The following is a 23,304-nucleotide window of genomic DNA, read 5'->3' as shown; positions in this document are numbered from 1 at the left end:
AGTTTATTACAATGTCGACTTTATTATGAGTTCCTCACACAAATTCGAAGTTTGCTCATGCAACAAAGTAGATTGTTACTACCCTCTTCAGCCGGGCCATATATGTCACATGAAAATTTTGAAGAATTGAAGAAGGCTGAAGAACAACAAGAAGATGACAAAGAGTCATCCCGACTTCTCACTCAACTTGCTAATGATATTGCATCGGAATGCAAACAAGCTCAAGAATGGATAGACCTCAATAAAAACAAAATCAAAGAGCATAAAGATTGGATAAAAAAAGAGTAAGAAGGCAATCAAAATGACTGAAAAATGGCTTGCTGAGAAGGATGAGCAATTGATACACATTATGGTAACAAAGGATCGTTTGGAAGACAAAATGAGAATTAGGGATGACTATAAACAATGGAGAAAGAGAAGTACCCATTTCAGTTCCCTGAGTTTAAAAATTAGTTACAAAATTGTTGTAATATTATCATGATACATATTAGGTTGCAAAAGGACCGTTTGTTGTTTTTTTTAAATAACAAGTTGTAATTGTTAAAAAAATTCTGCAAGCTACATTTTATAATATAAAGGCTTCATTAATTGTTATAATTAACAAACTAAACTAAAATATGAAAGCATGGCAATGTCTTGTAAGATTTAATAAAAATATTACAATACATAATAAGTTAACAACTCGTCGTTAGTCTTCATTTCAAGGTTGTTTTATATCAAAATCAACGTTATAGGTTTGTGAGCAACTCGCTGAACCACCAATATTAAATGCCATTTCTGCAGTAGAAATTATGTGGCGTGCTCCACTACCGGACGCCCTTCCAGTACAATTATTTCTTGTGTGTTCTATTTGACCACATGTAGAACACTCTTTTATATTTGGACCCTCGCCTTGGGATGGAATGCAGTCTGTGTTTCTTGGCCTGCCTGGCTGACGTTTATCCATTATTGGTGGCTTAACAATCATTTAATCATCGGGGATCTCCCATTCGGATGGCTTTGGCAGAGGGTTTATTGATTACTCATATGTTTTCCTCAGTGTTTCGGTAAAGTAAGCATTTAATGCATACCTCGAGCAGTCTTGGTAATTGTTCACTGTTAAACATCTTATGACATGACCACAAGGTATCCCATCAAGTTGCCAATGCCTACATGTACATGTCATATGTTGGAAATCAAGAATCACATTTTGTGACCCCTTTTTGACCTTGCATTTTGTATTTGAGATCATGTCAACATCCCATTTACTAAAAGTTTTCTTGTTTTCTTTTACAACTTCATCCGCCCAAGGGGTAATTATTGTTGTTGCTTCTGCTATAAAAACAGCCAAAATGAAGAAGTTAAGATCAATAACATCAAAATTAATAAAACATTAATATTAAAAATTTACTTAACACCTGCAAAGTTACGTCTTTGAAACCACCATTGTTGCATTGTAGCATGAAAAAAATCGATTAACATAAGTATTGGCACCTTACGTGCGTGTCTAGATAATGCATTTATAGACTCCGCACTGTTGGAAGACATAAGATTGTATCGGTTCCCTTTAAAATGTGCCCTTGACCAAGTTTCTAGATTTATACTTTTTAATTACTCCCATACTGGTTCTTTTGTCTTTTTCATAACATCCATGGCAACATCAAAAGCATCAACTGTGTACGCCTTACACGCCTCCCAAAAAATTTCTTTAACCATCTTACTCTTGTCGAATCTTAGATACTATGTTGAAATACAAATGGACACCACATATTCCATGATGAGCGTGAGGAAAAATGTTGGTAACGGATGTTGCTATAGATGGAGACCTATCAGATATAATTGTAAGCTCCTGCATATTTCCTATGCAATCACGTAGTTTTTGAAAAAACCATGTCCAAGAATCGGTACACTCATTTTTGCATATACCATATGCAACCGGTAATATTTGGTTTTGTCCGTCCTTAGTAACTGCAAGTAACATGGTACCTTTGAACTCGCCCTTTAGGTGAGCTTCATCTACTACTAGGGTCGGTTTACAAAAATTGACAAAAGCACGTACCTACAATACATTGTATATCTATTCAAATACACCAAAATAAATATTAAAAAATTAATATAATATTATAATACTAACCGAGCAACCGAGTGCGACGTACAAAAACTCAAAGCGATCATCAGCATCTGTTTTAATATGTGTGACAGTACCCGGATTATGTTTGGCCAAGTTGTGACAATACGCCGGAAGTTTGGTAAAAGAATCCTCTTTCGTACCCCTTAACGACAACAATGCATATTGCTTCACACGCCATGCCTGATGGTATGAGATATTGATATTCAATTGAGCATTCATATCATTAACAATATCTTTTCCCCGATAAACTCTACTATAGTCTTCAGCCAAAACATCAGCAACATATTCACCCAAAACATATTTGTTTGCTTGTCGATGATTAGGTTGCAAAAATGTTGAAGAACATGTGTGTACATCAACAAATTTATTCACTTGGAAAAGTTCATCATAATTTTTAATTGCTTTTGCTCTTAGTAACCAAGAACAATTTTTCGAAACACACACAGCTTCATACCTTGATTTGGTGGATCTACTTGTCCTCGTCTGGAAACCTTCTCGAAGACATTTTTTACCAATACACCGCTTTAAAAGTTCTTTGTTCTTAAATATACTCTCACATTGAATCTTTTGAAGATTCATGTCTACCATCTGTGTTGGGATATCTTCATTAATATCAACTGGGCATGCTGGTACAGGGGGCATACCGTGAAAAAGGTTATCGGGAAACTTAGCTTTAACTTCATCACCCAACTCATCTCTATCGGAATTGCTTTGTAGCTCGATTATATCTAAACGTACATCACCAACATCAACATAATGCCCGTAAACATGATTTTTTCATTTTTTTGACTTGAATTTTTTTTCTTTTTAGTTTTATCTACCACATGCCTATTCATAACTTTAACTTCTTGTTCGGCAACATCATCACAACAACCACCCACATCATTAAGATATGTACCAACATCATCATCACCAACAGACTTGTAATTCTCAGGATCCACATAGTGAATAGGTGAATAACTAACATTAACATTTTCAGCAACACTGTGAAACTGAGGTACACTAGGAGTATTGAAAGTACCTATCGGATCGTTGCTCCCTTTATAACTGCATAAATTACCAACAAGTTGGTTTCCAATTTCACCACCCCCATTAACCTCCTCAACTTCATCAACCACCACAAACACTTTCACAACCCTTCCTCCACTACATTTTGATTACGTTTATCAACATTCTAACATCCATGTCTTCAGTTATAGCTATATAATAATTTAATTCAGGATGGTGGAAACGAAGACTAATTCTATATTTGTCTAACAAACCAATTTTGCTTCTTACCAAAGGTACAAAATCACTATAACTAATATACTCAGAAAATATCAAAGCAAATTCAGAAATACCTCCCTGTGGACATACGTATTCCAGATTAGTTCCATTAACTTGCCATCTCCCACCGGTTACAAGACAAACCAAATATTCAATCATTTTTTAGAGCAAATTTTAGAGAAACTTCCTAAACAAATAACAACCAAAATGATAATTTTCTACAAAACTTTTTATATAGCAACATGATTTCGTAGTCAAACCAATTGATTTCATAGTCAAACTAAAAAAAAGACAAAAAAAATCACAATTTCGTAGATGGAATGAGAGTAAATCGCAGATGGGGCTATTCCATCTGCGATTTTACCCTACATTTTCAATATATATAGAGAAAAAAAATTAAAAAAAAAACCACCTGCGAATGTACAAGCAGCTAAAGCACAATTGATATCTTTTTTGTTATTTTTGTAATGTAATTAGTGTAAATGGCTATTTTTGTCATTTTCTCTTTTTATAAACACAATTGATATCTTTGAAATGAGTTTACACATGCTAGTTTGGTTGTTTCAGTTGCAAACCTACTATCTTGTTTAGCCTACTAGACGTGATATATAGAGTCAATCTTGCGTGATTTGCATGTATCTCGTAGACGAATGCATACATATTCACTCTTTTATACGTTGTAGGCTGTATACACCGTCTCAAAACCTTACTCCCCCCCTTGAGAATGATCCAACCCAAACATGAGATCAAGAAGTCTCACAAAGACATGGGAACAATCATGCAAAGAAAACTAAGATGAACGCATCATATATCAAAATGACCACTCCAAGTTCCATTTTCCTTCTATGCCCTTTATGACGGCCATTGCGGCTCCGTAACAACATCATACTTGAAAAATCACGCCATGAAATTATTCTTTCAAGATTATGAGCTCGCACAATCATTATGCATAATTTAATCATTTTTAAAGGAAGTAAAACCTGTTAGAGAAAGGCATTGAAAACATGAAGAAAGAAAGAGAGATTCTAGTGCAGAAAATGTAAACCTTTTTTATTTATCACCCAATCGAAAAATCAAATGTTACAACACAATACATACATATTTATACTAGACATGATGACAGTTAATGTTGGTTATTAACGAACCAATGTAACCCCTTTGTGAACCGTTGAACCCCTTTGAGAAGACACCTCTTCAAGATACTCATTAATGGCACCCCTTCAAGGAACGATTCAATTTAATTTGTAACTGCTTGTCTACCATAATGTTACATAATACCCCTAGAAGTCTAGCTTATTTTCAACATACCCCCCTAAGCTAGACTTGTACAATCACCAAACATAATCTTCAACAATTTGAAACCTTCAAACTTCCATCATAGAAATTTTCAAAACGTTTCCTGCAATTTTCTTTAGCAAGAAATAAAACCCACCAAGATCTTTTGACTTGGTTGCATACATCACACACACAAACATCAATCTCACCAAGATCTTTTCACTTGGTTAACAAACCTTTTATTAATCCCACCAAACAAACATCCATTCATTTTGCAACATCCAAGACTTCCATTTTCTTGTCCTTTCTGTAATTTAATAACCATTAAACCCAATCCTCCCATGCTTTGAAAAGTTACATCCCATACCATGCTTGTATAAGATATATATATATTGTATTTTAATACCTTTCTTCTTTTGTTCCATATCAACAAGATATGCCCACGTGATTCTGCAAATATTTGACAACACATATATCTTCCTCTTTTGGCATCCGGACAATAATACCCCTTAATCCATTAATGACGGTACTTGCACCCCATTTTTTTTTATCACCCAATACATCCTCACTTGTTACCCTAGTATATTTGGTGCAGTTTTTTTTTTTTTTTTTTTTTTTTTTGAAGACATAACATATCGATACCATGTATTGCAATAAACCACATGCCATGTATCTGATCTTCTTATGATACCGAGAAGAAACACCAACAATCTGGAAATAATGATCGCTCAAAAAATATTCAACCAGGTCTCCCGATAATCCTCTGTTTTCTTTTCTGCAAATCTTCTTCCCTATTCTAAAGGAAACCAAAGGACTCTCTCCATGGGTTTTATCCATTTCTTACCATTGATTCCACCACAAACCCTCATTTCTTTTTCCTCCTATTTTCTGCTTCTCAATTTCTTTCTCCTCCTGTTTCTGTCTTAAATGCATGCTTTCTTCATTCCTTCTCAACCAACCAGGCTCTGATACCACTTTGTTGGAGAAAGGCATTCATGAAGAAAGAAAGAGGGATTCTAGTGCAGAAAATGTAAACCTTTTTTATTTATCACCCAATCGACAAATCAAATGTTACAGACACAATACACACATATTTATACTAGACATGATGACAGTTAATGTTGGTTATTAACGAACCAATGTAACCCCTTTGTGAACCGTTGAACCCCTTTGAGAAGACACCTCTTCAAGATACTAACCGTTGAACCCCTTTGAGAAGACACCTCTTCAAGATACTCATTAATGGCACCCCTTCAAGGAACGATTTAATTTAATTTGTAACTGCTTGTCTACCATAATGTTACATAATACCCCCTAGAAGTCTAGCTTATTTTCAACAAAACCTTCCCATTGCAAAGCCTTTCTACCAGATGACCAAAGCCTCAGTAACTAAAGCAACATCATCAATTACTATAGGACAATCATATTAACTATTTTCATCCTTGTACATCAATTGTAAATCGTTAATGCTGGTTTCGAGATTTTAAACCCTTAGAAGATAACTTTCACAAGCTTTAGAGTAAAGAGAAAGGGCCTTTTAGCACCTCTTTCCAAGAGATAGGAGTATTGCTCACTCTCTGCTCAATAAGAAAGTGGAAACACATATTGCTTTAATTAGAAAAGCATAGATCATTAGTGATGATCTCCTGAGAATCTCTTGCGAGAACAACAAAGAAAACATGAAATACTATTTTTGTAAAACAAGCATGAATCAATCGTGATATTCTACGAGGAGAATCACATGCTTACCGTAAAACCATGACTGAGAGTCTTCTTCAGCATGGTCGCCTGGATTTTGTTTTGTCTCCATCAATCTAGTGCTGTCTTGTGTCGGAATGGAATCGCAATTCCATTGTCACAGGAAGATATGCCATGTTATTTAGATGAGAAGAAGAGAGTGGAAGAATTACCTGTGTATACTGAAGATGGGCATCTCAACTGTGAGCTGGCGGTCATGCGGGCCCTAGGAGGCTGCCATATGAAGTTACCAATCGGTTAGAAAATCACCCCTTCTTAGAAAAAAAAGTGAGACAAATGGTGTTCAGGGAAGATGATTAGTTTATGATTATCAGATGTGCTTGGATTTGGCATGTGGTATCAAATCAAGAAGCTTTCGGTGTTGCGAATACCTATGGGTGATAATTTTACTGCTATTCTGGTTTTGTTTTGATAATAATCAGGTCGGGTCTTTTACGGGTTTGTGTCGCCCGTGATTATGGTGCGGGGTGTTGTCTGATTGCATAAAGGGTGTTGTCTGATTGCATAAAGGGAATTTGAATGTGAAAATACATAATTTTTTTTTTATTAGTGTTCGTGGTAAAGTCTATTTGTAAGGCTGCTTCATATGAGTTGGAAAAAGTAGTCTAAAATTTTGTAGTGGAATTGATTCTACCATGAAAAATTATAGCACTGAATGGTTTTTTTGTGTCTTTGTGTGTCATATCGGTTGTTGTTTGAAAACATATACATGTAATGGTATGTTAATATCTGTATAACATAGTATATCTATATAAGGGTTTGAATGGATATTGGTGTTGAAAAGTTTGGTGTGAACCTCTAGTCATTAGTATATATAGGCACATCAATAACTTTACAAATTACAATATCCACAAGAAACAGAAACATAAATAGTATTTGATGTTTTAAAAGGAGTGCTAGCACTACAAGAAAGGTTAGCATTACCGGCGACACAAGGCAATAGCGGCGACATGTAATTGACGCGTTACAGGTCGCCGCTATTGCCTGGTGAAACCGCTAAAGGTGTCGCCGCTAATGCTAAGTTACAGCGATCCGCGTCAAACTAACCCCATCCGTCCGATTTCTTTTCAATCCAACGACTGTAAAGGAAAGCAAAAAGACGCGCTGACTTTTCCCCCCACTGGTCGCCACTATTATCCTAGTGTCGCCGCTAATACGCATTCGTCGCGACTATTGCCTGTCGCCGCTAATGCGCGTTCAGATATCCCATTCCAGTTTACCTTTCTGCGATTTCTTTTCTGCACTATTCTTTCTTCTCTCGTTTTTCTCTCCTTTCTTTCTTCAATCTCGCTTATTTCTTCCGACTTGGTGGACTAGGAAGTGCCTGTTGGGACCGGTGCTAGCCCCTCCTTCCCCCAAGACCGCCACATCCCCAGAACCGGCGACCTTGAGCTACATTCTGAAATTGCCCCCAATCAAGGTCGAATTCCTCCTCTTTTTTATGATTTTTCTGTTTTGGTGTTAATTTCGATGATAAATTGTTAGTAATTTTCAATTTTGTTGAGTGATAATGTTTGTATTTTGAGATATAAAGTGGTTGTACATTTTGTTGGATTATTTTTATTGGATTGTATGCATTTTGTTGGATTGTATGTTTTTTCAGGTTTGTGGGAATTTTATTATGCATTTTGTGTATGTTTTTTAATTTATGATTAGATTACATTAGCTTAAAAATGAAATTTGGCATGAATATATACATTTGTTGGATTGTAATTTATGTTTATACCACATTGCCTTAAAATGAAATTTAGATGTATAAATTTGTATGAAATTGGAATATGCAAATTGGATGTATACATTTAGCTTAATTAGGTTATTAATAGCAACTTACTTCTAGTAATGTATTGTAGATGGTTTCAAAGTGCTTAATTTTGTTAGTGACTTAATGTTTGGCTTTAATTGGATGAAATTGGCTTAATTGTAATTTATGTATAAATTTGGCTTAATTGTATGAAATTGGATGAAATTGGAATATGCAAATTGGATGTATACATTTGGCTTAATTTAAAAAAAACATTAAAAAAATAATAAATTAATTGTAAAATCAACTTAAAGTAGTTTTAAAATCAAGTTAACGTTAATATTAAAATAAAATAAAATTAGTTTAATAAATTAAACTAATAACAAAAAAGAAAATATTAAATTAATTAGAAAATGAAATTAATTTACCTTTAGAATCAAATTAAGTTACCTTTATAAAATCAAATTAAATCAATTATAAAACCAACTTAATAGCAATATACTTTTAATGACTTAATGTTGGTCATTACAACTTTAACTTTACTTAGGTTATTAATAGCAACGTACTTCTAGTAATTTTAATTTAATTATAGAATAAAATTAAATTAATTAAAAAAAACATTAAAAAAATAATAAATTAATTGTAAAATCAACATAAAATAGTTTTAAAATCAAGTTATTGTTAATATTAAAATAAAATAAAATTAGTTTAATAAATTAAACTAATAACAAAAAAGAAAATATTAAATTAATTAGAAAATCTAATTAATTTACCTTTAGAATCAAATTAAGTTACCTTTATAAAATCAAATTAAATCAATTATAAAACCAACTTAATAGCAACATACTTTTAGTGACTTAATGTTGGTTATTACAACTTTAGCTTTAATTAGGTTATTAATAGCAACGTACTTCTAGTAATGTTAATTTAATTATAGGATAAAATTAAATTAATTTAAAAAAACATTAAAAAAATAATAAATTAATTGTAAAATCAACTTAAAGTAGTTTTAAAATCAAGTTAATGTTAATATTAAAATAAAATAAAATTAGTTTAATAAATTAAACTAATAACAAAAAAGAAAATATTAAATTAATTAGAAAATCTAACTAATTTACCTTTAGAATCAAATTAAGTTACCTTTGTAAAATCAAATTAAATCAATTATAAACCCAACTTAATAGCAACAGACTTTTAGTGACTTAATGTATTGTATATACTGTCAAAGTGCTTAATTTTGTTAGTGACTTAATGTTGGTCATTACAACTAAAGTATCCCGTCTTGGAATACTTTTTGAATCATCAATTTTATGAATAATGTTGCTTCGATACGGGAGATATTCCTGATGATAATTTCGTAATTATCGACACAGAAAAAGAAGCGTACCTAGATGATCAACTCATATATGCTTCGCAAGCCAAACAAGTGTTCTACATCTGTGAGCATGTTAATAATCGAAGAAACTAAAACAACAACCCTCGTTGTGTCGTCGAGCATGTTAATCATAGAAATATTTGGGATCTACCATCCGACAATGCTCGTGTCCAAAATGCTTACATTGACTCTGTCCAAGATGTCGACAATGTGGAGGCCGAAAATGTTGACATAGTTCAAAACAACTCTTCATCTGGAGCTAGACTTTTTATCGACTTCTCACAATACTTTCAAAACAATGTTGATGTAGCCCGAAACAATGCTGATTATGACGATGAAGACGAGACTGAAGTACCTCCGCCAACGGGAAGAATCGATAATGTTTCCGATGAAGAGACTGATTATGATGATGGCGATTCTGATTATGATACCGATGAAGAAGACATTGAAGTATATGATGAAGATTCTGATTAAAAAAATCAATTTTTTTTTGTAATAGAAACTTTATTTGAAATGTACCTTTAATTCATATTGTTTGTCTAACTTTTATTTATGTTGTTTGTCTATATTGTATATCTTACAATTTCGTAGGGTAACTAACTTTTATTCATATCGTATTTCTATATTGTACATCTTGTAATTTAGAGGATGCAGATGAGGATTACTTGGGAAATACTCTTGGCCATGATGGCTGATGCTATGGGGCTTGGACATGGAAGTGATGGAGCCGGGGATCCACCACCTCAAGGAGGCTTTAGTCGTGGTCAGCACGAACAGGATGGTGGGTTTTATTATGATATATATTAACTATTTTTATTATTTTATAATAAGTTATCGAGACTAATATTTTAATTGTATTTTTTCAGCCAAGCTTCCCAAAAAAAAAAGCGGCATGTCAAAAAATATCGAGTTGGGAAAGTTGATACGGGCAAACAAGAGAAAGCCCGTAGATCTAGATTTCAACAGGGAGATCACATATTCCCCTGTCGGGAAGCGTGGTAATTGGTTCACACATGAAATTGGGAGGTATTTGTGGAACAATGTCCCTTTCAACGTATCTGGTTGGGACAATGTTTCCCCCGCCTTAAGGAACGCAGCAGTTGTACATTTAAAGGTAACTTGGATACAATTTTAAGTTTAGTTGTGATTGTTATTTAATTAACTAAATTTTTTGTGTTTTGCAGAATAAATTTGATTTGGATAAGGTTAACATGGATCCGGAGCGTGCTCAATTGTTGTGGAGCATTTATTCGAGTTTTGCAAAAGTTTACAGAGGCCAAAAAAGTAAAGCTCATTCTTATTTTAATGAAATCGGGGGGCCTGCAGATATCCCAGCCGCATTAAACAACCCCCCCTAACGGTATGTCACATAAAATTAGGCGAAGGCAGTCGAACATTTTCAAATGCCAGAATTTTTAAGGCGTTCGGCGTCAAACAAAGAATGTCGTGCAAAACAAGTAGTTGTAAACAGAGGGGGGTCGAGCTCATATAGCAATGCATGTTTCAAAGAAGTAAGTTATGATATATTTAAATACTTATTTAAAGTATGAGTAATCTAATTTTTAATGTTAAATAGGATATCAATCGAATCAAAGTTTGTCGTAAGGCTAATTCCAATCGTTAAGGGGTATTTTATAGTCCAGCAGTCGAGCAACAATACGCAAGTGGTTAATTTGTATTTTTCATATAAGTGTTTATATCGTCAAAGGTATTTAGTAATCTAATTTTTATGATTATTATTATTTTTTTAAAATACAAAATGCTTTACTCGAGGAGATAAACCAACGAACCCAAGCTACTTCTGAGGCAAGCGGTCTAGCACCAACTGATATAAAAGATTGTTTTGAAAGAATATTGGGTGTTCAACGCGGATATATAAGAGACATTGGGCGTAAACCCCTTACTGTTGTGTCCATGTACGATCAGGAACAACCAATGACACAAGAACAACCACAATCACAGGTAATTGTTAGTAAATGGTATGATGGAAAGTAGATGTATGTGTAAGTGTATTTGATATGTTGATATTTTGATATTTTGTAGAATGGTATAATTAATTATAATGTTATTCTTATATGTTGTTAATATATTTTGTTTTCTTTATAGTTGAAAATGCTGCAAACAATACTAAAGGACCCGACCTGTTCTGCAGCATTGGAAGAGTGGTTTCGCTCATTGCCGCCACCAAATAATGATGGAAATGATGATGAGGACGAGTAGTTACTTTAGGATTTCATGAAATGTTTTGTAATTTGGAAGAATACTCAATGTGGTATGGATTAATATTTTGGATTGATTGTATATGTATTAATATTTCTATAAAAAGTTATCAGATTTTACAAATGCTATATGGATTAATATTTGGATTGATTATAAATTTAATGTTAAATAAATAAATTAAAAAAAAATAAAAAAATCAAAAGAGTATTAGCGGCGACATCTTTTGTGGCGACATGTACTTATTAGCGACGACAATGTATTAGCGGCGACACGTAGTATTAGCGGCGACTGGAAGTATTAGCGGCGACAAGAAACGTATTAGCGACGAAGCAATACCGGCGACGCATTTGCAGCGACATGTCGCCGCTAAAGGTATTAGCGGCGATGCGCCTAACCTTTAGTGGCGACAAGCGTCACCGTTGTTGCCCAATCTTCTTGTAGTGATAGGTTAACATGCATCACTCTGTCCAAGTAATATCCAAATCTCCCCAGTTATCCTCGGATACCCCTAAGGCCTTCCACATTGCTTTGGAAGCATCAAAAATATTATTAGGGCAAGGTGGTTGATAGTCATGATCACCATCGCACCCCATAGTAGAGTCACATTCATCCACAACCATTGCCTTTACACTCCTCCCATTTCCATTGATGGTAATATACTTGTGGCACCTATCCCCTCCCTTGTACCATCCAGTTGACAGCGCCACAACTGGTGTGTCATCAGAGTGGTATTGGTTGTCACACTCCGACGGACCACCACCATCACCTCCCTTTTGGAAACTGTTTATTGTCAGTGTTGCTTTAGTATCGCCTGTCACTGGAGGCGAGCATGTATACGTGGTGTAAAACTTACCTTGGACACAACAATCCGAGTTGTTCTCACGGTTGCATTCTCCTGGAGGCGGTTTCCTTCCCCGGATACCACCACTTGGTTTGCATCTCTGAGCATTGATCTCCAATGAAGTTGTTGCCAGGAGAACCAGGAACAGAACAAAACCGAAATTCTTCATTACCTTTTAGATGTTGCTAGTTACTGTTTACAATGCTGTTGGATGAGTAGCAAGGCAAATGGGTTGTGCTAATATAGCCTTTTGCTTAACAAAAAGCCAAGATAATAGTCAACTCTGTTGTATTTTTTTTTTTCAACTGAATGTGGTTCTACGACAATAAAACATCCTTTGGATATTCACTTTCCCATTTAAGAAAACCAAGTAATTTTTAGCGCACGGACATACTACAATATTGTCCATTATGGTAGCTGCATTTTGTGTCTAAAACTATTACAGCGACTATTATTTTATTTGGGGAAAATATCTTCCATTGATTCTGTAAAAATAATAGTTTCAAATTTTTACCAATCTAGGCGCATATTTCTCTTGTATATTACACACGCAGGTAAGATCATGTTAATATAATTGATACTCCATATTGCTTAATTAGTACGTAACATTACTCATCATTCCACATAATTAACCATGACCTTATCATATTACGTTTTAACCCTTTGGTTCTTGCATCAAAGTGAATGTACTATATATCAAGCTGTACACATACATTTGGTACAAATATAGAACAATTGAAATTAAGAGTCCTTTGGCTAGTATTCCAAAATTAACATTCCACGCACGAAGGCTTTGATGCGGTTTGACATGTGCCGTTGAGATGGTGCGGTTTACTATTCAGTTTTCAATATTTGAAAATTTTATTCCAACTTCCTAGTTATCTTGTAATTATATTTCTATCTCTATCATCTACATTTGTGCTAGGAAATTTATAGATTTGGGTGTCTTTAAATGTCACGGGCCGACACTAACTTATTAATTCGAATTATTTTAATCTTTTAAAATGACAATTTCTAAATAAAATAATTATATTCGAAACATAAAGATAAGTTGGGGATGAGTGAAACACAAATAAATTATATTAATTTGTTTTATAACGACATTTGATATATGGAAGAATTGTGTCGGGGTGAATAAACAAAATGGTTGCCAACGAATTGTTGTGCGTACCATAATGGGAGTACGGTTGATAGTGAATTTGATAATAAAATAAAAGATAATAAGAATTAGAAAATACAAAATAATCTGTTAAGGGCAATATACTATTTTAATGCCACAGAGGAAGCGTATAGTGGTATAATAGAATATCAAAATAGTGGTATAATAGAATATCAAAAACATAGTCTAGGTGCAAAAGAATAAAAATATAAAAGATATGAAAAGATTACAAAAATAGAAATTTTGACCAAACCAATTAATATAAGGGGCCTGATTCTTCCACGGCGTACTTTTATGCAAACACTGAAAATAAATTATAAAGACACTTATGCCCCTAATTACAAATAAATACTATTAAATTCAGAAGATTATAGTTGTCAAATTAGCCCCAATGTGGTTGACATCCCCATGAGCACCATCAACGAGGATCTCGTCTAAACAAAATACACAAAATATGAGCTATTGCTTTGGTGGTGCCGGAAAGGGCAGCAAGGTGAAGGAATTCATCGTAAAATACCATAGGTAAGGATTAAGATGTAAAGACCCCACAGTGGGCTTAGTTTCAACAGCAACGATAGCTTTATTCTCCTCCACCGGTGAAGGAATTCACTGGAAAACATCGTTGGTAAGTGGAGCCACCGTGACTTAGTTTCATCTGTGGTGGTGGGTTTCTTCTCCTCCACCGGTGAAGGAATTCGCCGGAAAACACCATTAGCCTAGGTTCTTAGTTAAGTTCGACTAAGTCTACATCTTCCTCGTCACAACGATTTGGGTTTATCTGAACCAACGAAAGACGTTGATTCCACACTTGTTCATCAATTTTCAGATCATCTTTTGTTAAGTAATTCATCTAATTGTTCAGAAAGTGTTTATCCAGTGAATACAACAAAAATCGTCAAAAATCACAATTCTAATAATTAACATTTAGCTTATGAAAATGAAATTGGGCAAGTTTTCTAACACTTTGATGAGAATGTGTCGTATACTTAGAGAATGTGAAATTAATATCAGAAACAATTTTGAAGATGAAAAACAAGCTTCAAGATAAACCTGGGATCTATCCCTTCAATATTTATTAATTAAATAGAAGGGTATAAATGTCAATACATAGTTATTTTATTTTCAGTGGATGAATAAAAACTGAATGTGTCAATATTTATTAATTAAATAGAAGGGTATAAATGTCAATACATAGTTATTTTTAGTGGATGAATAAAAACTAAATGTGGCAAAATCAGCGCCCTTAATATAATCTACTAAAATTTGAATAAATGTTTATTTGGCATGGTTATTTAATACACACATGAGGCGGTTAACTGTATCATGCATAATCTACTAAAATTTGAATAAATGTTTATTTGGCATGGTTATTTAATACACACATGAGGCGGTTAACTATATATATGCATGATACAATCAAAAGCGTTAACTTATATATACATACTTTCGCTGATTTGCACTCCCACAATAAATTCTAACTTATTTAAATTTTGAATAATATGATACAGACCCCTAAATTGTATCATAACAATTATGACTCGATAGCCATGTTTTTTTTTCAAATTCAAAAATTAATATCCCAACTATCTTGTTGGAAATTTAGGAATAATTTTTAGGACTTTATGTTCCGGTGTGATTATCGATTTATTCAAATTTCGTTAAACGGATTATGTTCAAATTTTATTATCAATTCCCAACTATCCATGTGTGAAATTTTTAATACCCTACAATACGTCAATTTCCATTATTATTTTTGATTAATTCATAAGAATAAAGAATATTTGATTGAATAGGGCCATGGCTTTTCTCTCTTTGGATGAGTATTTCAGTAGTAGTTTTTACTGGATTTAAGTTGTAGGCTGGTGTTTGAGGGTAAAGAACACTTTCATGTTATTTTCTATAAAATAAAATGAACTTAAGGGTAATTCATTAAAAATAGGCAAACAAGTTTTCTATTTTAAATGTGATTGGAAGTTTATATAATTAGATGATAGAGTCAATTTCAAAACCATACTCCTCCACCCCCCCCCCCCCCCCCCCCCCCGGGGAGAATGATTTAACCCAAACATGTGACCAAGAGGTCTCACAAAGACATGAAAACCCTCATGCAAAGAAAACTAAGATTAATGCATCATAGTCAAAATGATCACTCCATGTTCCATTTTCCTTCTATGCCTTTTTTGATGGCCATTACGGCTCCGTAACAGCATCATACTTGAAAAATCACGCCATCAAATTATTCTTTCAAGATTATGAGCTCGCACAATCGTTACGCATAATTTAATCATTTTTAATGGATGTAAAACCTACCCATTGCAAAGCCTTTCTACTAGCTGACTGAACCCACTCTAACTAAAGCATAATCATCAATTACTATAGAACAATCATATTAACTGTTTTCATCCTTGTACATCAATTGTAAATCGTTAATGCCAGTTTCGAGATTTTAAACCCTTAGAAGATAACTTTCACAAGCTTTAGAGTAAAGAGAAAGGGCCTTTCAGTGATTAGTGATGCTCTCTTGAGAATCTCCTGCGAGAACAACAAAGAAATCATGAAATACTATTTCTGTAAAACAATCATGAATCAATCGTGATATTCTACGAGGAGAATCACACGCTTACCGGAAAATCATGACTGAGAGACTTCTTAAGCATGGTCGACTAGCTTTCGTTTTGTCTCCCTCAATGTAGTGTAGTCTTGTGTCGGGATTGAATCGCAATTCCATTGTCACAAGAATATATGCCATGTTATTTAGATGAAAAGAAGAGAGTGAAAAAATTAGGTGTGTATACTGAAGATTGGCATCTCAACTGTGAGCAGGCAGCCATACCGGCCCTAGGAGGCTGGCATATGGAGTTACCAATCGATTAGAAAATCAACCCTTCATATGTCATAATGACCACTTCAAGTTCCATTTTCCTTCTATGCCATTTTTGACGGCCATAACGGCTCCGTAACAACTTCATTCTTAAAAAATCATGCCATGAAATTATTCTTTCAATATTATGAGCTCCCACAACCATTATACATAATTTAATCATTTTTAAAGGATGTAAACCCTTCCTATTTAGCACCTCTTTCCGAGAGATAGGAGTATCGCTCACTCTCTGCTCAATAAGAAAGTGGAGACACATATTGCTTTAATTAGAAAAGTATAGATCATTAGTGATGCTCTCCTGAAAATCTCTTGCGAGAACAACAAAGAAAACATGAAATACTGTTTTTGTAAAACAAGCATGGTTATTTTATACACACACATGAGGCTGTTAACTATATATGCATGGTCCACACAAAACCGTTAGCTTATATATACATACTTATACTGATCTACACTCCCACAAGAAATTCTAAGTTCATTAAATTTTGGTTTAATATGATACAAACCCCTAATTTCAATAGAAACAATTCTGACTTGATAGACATGTTTTTTTTTTTCGAATTTGAATATCAATCTCCCAACTATCCTCTCTAAAATTTTGGAATACCTTTCAAGACTTTATGTTATGGTGTGATACTCGGTTTATTCAAAAATCATTCAACTGATTATATTCAAATTTCATTATCAAGTCACAACTATCCATGTGTGAAAATTTTTAATACCCTACAATATGTCAAGTTCCGTTATTATTTTCGACTAACTTTTAAGAATAAACTATATTTGATCGAATAGAGTCGTGGCTTTTCGCTCTTTGGATGAGTATTTCATTAGTTTTTACCACATTTAAGTTGTAGGCAGGAGTTTCAAGGTAAATAACACTTTCATGTTATTTTCTACAAAACAAAGAGAACTTAAGAGTAATTCATTAAAAATAGGCAAACAAGTTTTCTATTTTAAATGTGATTGGAAATTTATATAATTTGATGATAGAACAATTAATTTAGGTTATAGAGATCATATGTATTATTGTTAAATGTTGTATTTAAATCCTTATGGTTTCATGAGGGATGGCTTGTTGTGGAGAGCATTTGATACATTACATTTCAATGTTAGACAATTCTGTTTAATTGGGCCTCAACATTGTGAAACCATTAGAAATCACTTTTTTACAAATGCTAGTTTTGTTGTTTCAGTTGCACACCTACTATCTTGTTTAGCCTTCTAGACGTTATATATAGAATCAATCTTGCTTGATTTGCATCTATCTCGTAGATGAATCCATACATATATTCACCTTTTTTATGTTGTAAGTTGTCTACGCATAGTCTCAAAACCATACTCCCCCATCATAAATCATTAGTGATGCTCTCCTGAGAATCTCAGACCAACAAAGAAAACAGTAAATATTGTTTTTGTAAACTAAGCATGACTCAATCATGACATTCTATAAGGAGAAACGTACTTACCGGAAAACCATGACTGAGAGTCTTTTTAAGAATGGCCAACTAGCTTTTGTTTTGTCTCCATCAATCTTGTGCAGTCTTGTGTCGGAATGGAACCCAATTCCATTGTCACAAGAAGATATGTCGTGCGATTTATATGAGAAGAGAAGAATGGAAGAATTAGGTGTGTATACTGTAGATGGGCATCTAAACTTTGAGCTGGCGGTCATGCGGGTTGAGATGTGCCATTGAGATGGTGCGGTTTACTAATAAATTTTCTATAAAACGAAGTGAACTTAAGAGTAATTCATTAAAAATAGGCAAACAAGTTTCGTATTTTAAATGTGATTGGAAGTTTATATAATTAGACGACAGAACAATTAATTTAGGTTATAGAGATCATATGTATCATTGTTTTCATGCCCAAGAAGGGTACAGATGACCTAATTTTTTATAAGAACTCTAGAACTGATACATACCTTTCTCTTTGATAATTTCTTTCAAGATGACTATTGTTTAGCCATTTAGGGATATCAACAGCATCGTTGTCTCCGCTACCATAGTGTAATAAACAAAGCACCGTTGAAGGCCCTTCATCATCTTCCACTGCCCTTACTTCCTCCAGTGACAATTTTGAACTCGATGGGGAGAGGAAATGAGTCGCCAATGAGAAACCCTAAACCGCATATGTTTACAACTGTATATGAATGATGGGCCTATGTATACGTGAAGACACAGGTGAGGGGTGGAGAAGGTGGCAAGTCAGAAATTAGGGCTTTAGCTGAGATCTTTTTAATTACATCCTGGGAGTTGTCTATAGAGTTGGAATTATGTTTCACCCCATTGAGTTGTCTTCTTCTTTGTAAGATTCTAATCTCCTAAATGATAAGGAAGAGCATATCTAAGGGCTGACCCGCCCATTGCTGCCATCTTCTTTCCCCGAAGCCACCATTGTGGCGTCTTCCGTCTTTGGAGCCACAGTTGTCGCCCTCTTCCTTCCCTTAAGCCACGATCTGGAACCTGAGAGAGAGAGAGAGAGAGAGAGAGTAATGGAGAAATGGAGATAAATTTGTCAAAAAAGCCCGAGTCTCGATTTTGTGTTGAGGGGAGGAAGAGCGACGATGATTTTTGTAGGGAAAAGAACACGCCTAGGGCAAATGAAGGGAAACAAAGAATGCGGGTTTTCTAATTTTTTTGGATTTCCTTTTCCCGTTGTTAGCTAGTTGCTAAAGAGGAGCCACGTGTTTGTAAAATTATAAAGCGACATTAATAGATGACACACGTTTAAAATAAGCGCCCTCCATGTTTTTTTTCTTTTTTTGTGAGACACTAAATTTAGGGCACGCAAAAGTACGTGCCCTATATCATTTAAATTTAGGGAGATCTGACATTATTTTTAGGACACATGTTTTTGCGTATCGTAAATCTGTGCGTGTCATGGTTTGTGCGTCATTAAAAGGCTATTTTCTAGTAGTGAGGTGACCCTTTAGAAACCAGAAACTAAAAACTACCTCGAATATCATAGAAAATCCTAATGACTAAGTGACCGTATGACACTAAGACCATACAAATGATAACGAGTGTTCTTGAAAAGGATGGCAATGAGTTGCATTTTTAGAAAAAGTTTTATATATGTTTTACAATTATAGTTTATAAAAACATGGTCTTATGAATATTTCATGCATCCAACAATTCATGTACCCTTTTCTAAAATTAATATAACTTTTTATGAGGTTCTTTAGGTGCCAAATAAAACTTCATTTATTTATCATTATCCGTGATCAATTGTAAACAAAAATCCGGTATTTTAAAGTTTAGTCGTAGATCGGTGTTAAGAACCGATAATGGTCTTAATAAAATTTCATTTTATAATTAAGACTTGGAGTTTGGATGAGTAATAACATCATTATTTTAAATCTCCTTTTAACAATCAAAATCTTATGACTTAATGAATTTATAGAATAAACTCATTTTATTTTGTAAACTCAATTTTACGCATCTTATGATAAAAGTCATATTTTGATAAACAAAAACTTGAATGATCATACTTATGTTTTAAATCTCATTTGGCATGCATAAAATATAATATCAACACCAATATCATATATTAAGTTTCGACACAATATCATATATTAAGTTTCAACACAAAAAATAATCACTGGTTTATTATTTTTCGGTATAACGCTATAAATTGATTTTAGTCTTTGTAATAAAAACTCCTTATTTATTATAAACTCATGAAATTTATATAATGTTTAACCATCTTTTAAACCATTTCAAATATTTTAAATTTGGGTATTTATAAGTTTTACAATAAAAATATTTTCAACAAAAAAATATTTTTTAACCCGTAACCGGTAAAAACTTTTTTATAAATATCAATTTATAAACATCTTATGTTATCTTCTAAATATTTTTTACTCAAACTTCAATTGATATTATCTTATTTTAAAATGTCATTAGACATGTAAAACTCATTTTCATACACAAAACATAACATACAATAACATAAAAATAAACATCACATGCATGCATTTTAATGTGTATAAATGAAGCCATGTCTAGTAATAATTTTTGTGAGTCGTCACACGAATTATTAAGTCTTTCCTAAAGGACTTAAGGGAAACTTCAAAAGGTCTTCAATTTCCTACTTGCAAAGTCAACTATTGATTGCAAAAGGACTTCAAATCTTCATGTTGGGAAAGTAGCAAGACTTAAACCATTAAGACTATAATTAAGTCCGAAACCAAAAGTAGAAGCTTATGGTTGGGATTATGGTCTTAAATGGTCAAGTCATCTTCAAGGAGGTTATTTCTTCATCTTTTTACATTTAAAAGGAATACAACTAGTCTAACTGTTTTATTACAACAAACCAACAAATGAAAAAAATACTTATTTATCTATTACATCTTATAAATAAATAAATATGAACCAAACACAACACAAAGGTCAAAATGGCTTGTTTATACACTACAACATATCAAATATTATAACAAAAAACTTTTTCTTTTTTCTAAGGAAACTTTTATATAACCAAAAGGCATGAAAAATGGTTATATATGAAAATAAACAATTTTAACCAAGAAGTTGCCAAAGAAGACAAATGTAATTTTTCTTAACCAAAAGAAATCCATGTTTGTTTTCCAAAAGCCAAAGATTATCAAACATAAAAAATCATTCTAACATATAAAAGATGACTCTGATACCACTAAAGGGTTTTGATACAAAATATAAGTTAGCTTTTCATAAAAACTAGTCAATAGAAGCGTTAAAAATAACAAGTTTATTTTTAGTTGATAATAAAACCAAACCATTATGGAACCATTTATAGATGTTATAATGAAATAAAAACAACCAACAATTTTTTAGAATGACAACCTTTGAAGCCTTTGAACCCACTTGGTTTTGGGGTGTTGATGAGGATAGCAAAAAATCAAAGAGCCTGATTTTCTCTATGTGTATTCACCATCAAGATTAAGGCACTTGGAATGCAAATTCCTTCTTGTATTCTTGAGTGTCTTAAGCCTTTAAATTCTTAACTCAAACAAGAACTAAAGGAGACGACTCAAAAAGTCTTTAAACTTGTAATAATCTTCAAAAGACAACAAGAAGAGAGAGTAGAGAGTTAGTTTCGTCCATGTGCTTCAAGACAAGTATTAAGTCCAAAAAACTAGCCAAAAACATGCAAGACACATCCTTTATATACTCCATGCAAAATAAGGGCTTTATAATAAAACACTCTAAAGTATTTGTTGCCTTTAGAACCATGGGGAGACAAACCATGGAGGTTTTCAAGCAAACTCCATTCTTTTATATATATTTTGGCCATATCTTCATTTATAAGAAAGATTCTTCAATTTTATAAAATAAAAGCTTATAAAATATAAAATGTCTTTAGGTAAAAGACAAAAGAATCCAACTGCTCCAAAAGGTTGTGAATGACTTATTAATCCATACCATATGAAATAATAACTAGTTATACTCTCTTATAATTGTTATTTTGATAAAACAATAATTATTCCCTTATTAAAATAGAAGAATTGATATTATTTATTAATAATGACATTAATAATAAATATAAAAAATGTGCCAACATGATAAATGTGTGACCCTACAGGATCATATATTATTAACAATGTCACTCAATAATGATTCTTGGGCATGTAGATTAAACAACAATCTCTCCCTCCTCAAAGTATCCAATACCTCCGTTAGATGCTCTGCATGTTGTTCCTAGGTCTTCAAATAAACCAAATGTCATCAATAAACACAATCACAGACTGATCCAACATGGGTCTACATATACGATTCATGAGATCCATGAATACGGCTGAAGCATTGGCGAGCCCGAAGGGCATGACCATGAACTCGTCTTGACCATATTGAGTCCGGAAGGCCGTCTTCTGCGTATCCTCCTTTTTGACCCTCATCTGACGATAACCCGATTGTAAATCAATCTTGGAAAACCAAGACGCATCGTGAATCTGGTAAAATAAATCGTCAATCCTTAGGAGTGGATAACGGTCCTTCACCATTAGCTTACTTAGCTCCCGGTAATCGATACACATCTGACGCGACCCATCCTTATTCTTCACGAACAAAATTGATTCTCCCCATGGTGAGCTACTCTCCGAATGAATCCTTTATCAAACAGCTCCTGTAGTTGACGAGAAAACTCTTGCGTATTTTGAGGAGCTAACCGAGAAGGTGCCTTGGCTATCGGAGCCGCACCAAGAACCAAGTCAACCCGAAACTCCACCTGCCTCTCTGGAGGCACTCCAGGCAAATATTCCGGGAATATATTTGGATATTCTCGAACAAACAGTACATCATCCACAATCGCCATACCTTTCTCCCAGGTATCCATCACATAATCCAAAAATACAAAACAACCCTGTTGAAGATAGCGCATGGCCCTAGCTGTTGAACATAAAATCGGCCTGAGCTGAACACCATCTCCCTGAATCACCAACTCTCCCTCACTTAGGGTTTGGATACACACCAACTGCTGCTCACAATCAATCATTGCCCCATTGGGGCCCAGCTAATCCGTCCCCACAAGACACAACCCTGATGAACCCCGGATACTCGCACAAGACTCTCATCAACAATTTCAACCTCTAACGGACAATCTAGCTCCCCCGGAGAATTGGCAAAAATCTTCCTAAGTGCAAGAGATACAAAAGATCGGGTAGCCCCCGAATCAAACAAAACTAGAGAAAAGATACCGTTCACA

The 23,304-nt window shown here is 33.8% G+C and overlaps 1 pseudogene; it reads right to left on the bottom strand.

Annotated features, from left to right (window-relative positions):
* The window catches only part of LOC111890341 (uncharacterized), a 32,873-nt pseudogene extending 20,118 nt beyond the window's left edge, over positions 1–12,755 (bottom strand).
* Between the last annotated feature and the right edge of the window lie 10,549 nt (positions 12,756–23,304).

Source organism: Lactuca sativa, chromosome 4, assembly GCF_002870075.4.
Source record: "Lactuca sativa cultivar Salinas chromosome 4, Lsat_Salinas_v11, whole genome shotgun sequence".
Classification (NCBI taxonomy): Eukaryota; Viridiplantae; Streptophyta; class Magnoliopsida; order Asterales; family Asteraceae; genus Lactuca; species Lactuca sativa.
Note: the sequence above shows the minus strand (reverse complement) of the source record. Positions and strands in the feature narration are given on the sequence as shown.